The 810-nt window shown below is 40.6% G+C and overlaps 1 long non-coding RNA gene across 1 annotated transcript in view; it reads left to right on the forward strand.

The window, feature by feature from the left end:
• The first annotated feature begins 689 nt into the window (after positions 1–689).
• Positions 690–810, forward strand: part of LOC146465766 (uncharacterized) — a 2,999-nt gene continuing 2,878 nt past the window's right edge. The window contains exon 1 of the long non-coding RNA XR_014868198.1: positions 690–810. This exon is cut by the window's right edge and continues 107 nt beyond it. This is a non-coding gene — a long non-coding RNA (uncharacterized LOC146465766).

The raw sequence follows: 810 nt of genomic DNA on the forward strand, positions 1-810 counted from the left end.
TTTTGACGATGGGGTTTCTTTAACACTGGGCAATTCAGAGCTGGAATCATACTCCTGGTCAGATGCGCTAGACAATTGAGAATCTGTTGACTCAGAGGAGCTGCCACTGTCATCTTCCTCGTTATCATTAAGATTTTCTGGTCTTGTGTTGAGTTCAGCGCTGATATTAAAGTCTTCAAATCCAACCAATTCTCCTGTCCGGTTACATAGCACAATCCCTTCCTTTATTGCCATTTCATCCCAGTGAATACCTCCAATCCCCTTACAACCCCTTCGTGTCATTTCTTGAACCATGTGTATTAAATTCTCCTGGGATATTGGGCTGGTTGTACTTGCTGCCTGTCGATACTGTTTCACTGTTTCCCAGGATGGAATTGAAAGTATGCTTCGAACCACCTCATAACCTTTTCTGTGACACTTGCTTGCTATCATGCAACTCCACGTTATTACAAAGGGGGTTGTATCTCATACCTTTAGGGTGGGGCCTTAGCTTATTTTTGGTAAGCTTCCCTTGCTTTGAAAATTCCTCCTCCTGTTTCTTTAATGATGTCAATGTGTCAGTAAGGAGAGCGTAAAGAACGGAATTTTCAGTGAGCCACTGATTTTCAATAGCAATATCCATTAGTTTAGCAAGGTCGGGTGATTTAGGCTTAAAATTTTTTGGTGCATTTACATTTTTTTGTTTTTCTTTCAGATATAAACTGTAATATTGTTTTGCTTTTTTTGGCTTTGGGCAACCATTTTGTGCAGATTTCTTGACCTGGCTATGAGTTCAGCATGTGAGAGGGTACTGAGTTTAGTGTGTGAATC

This window comes from Pavona decussata, unplaced genomic scaffold, assembly GCF_977016875.1.
Source record: "Pavona decussata unplaced genomic scaffold, jaPavDecu1.1 SCAFFOLD_155, whole genome shotgun sequence".
Lineage (NCBI taxonomy): Eukaryota > Metazoa > Cnidaria > Anthozoa > Scleractinia > Agariciidae > Pavona > Pavona decussata.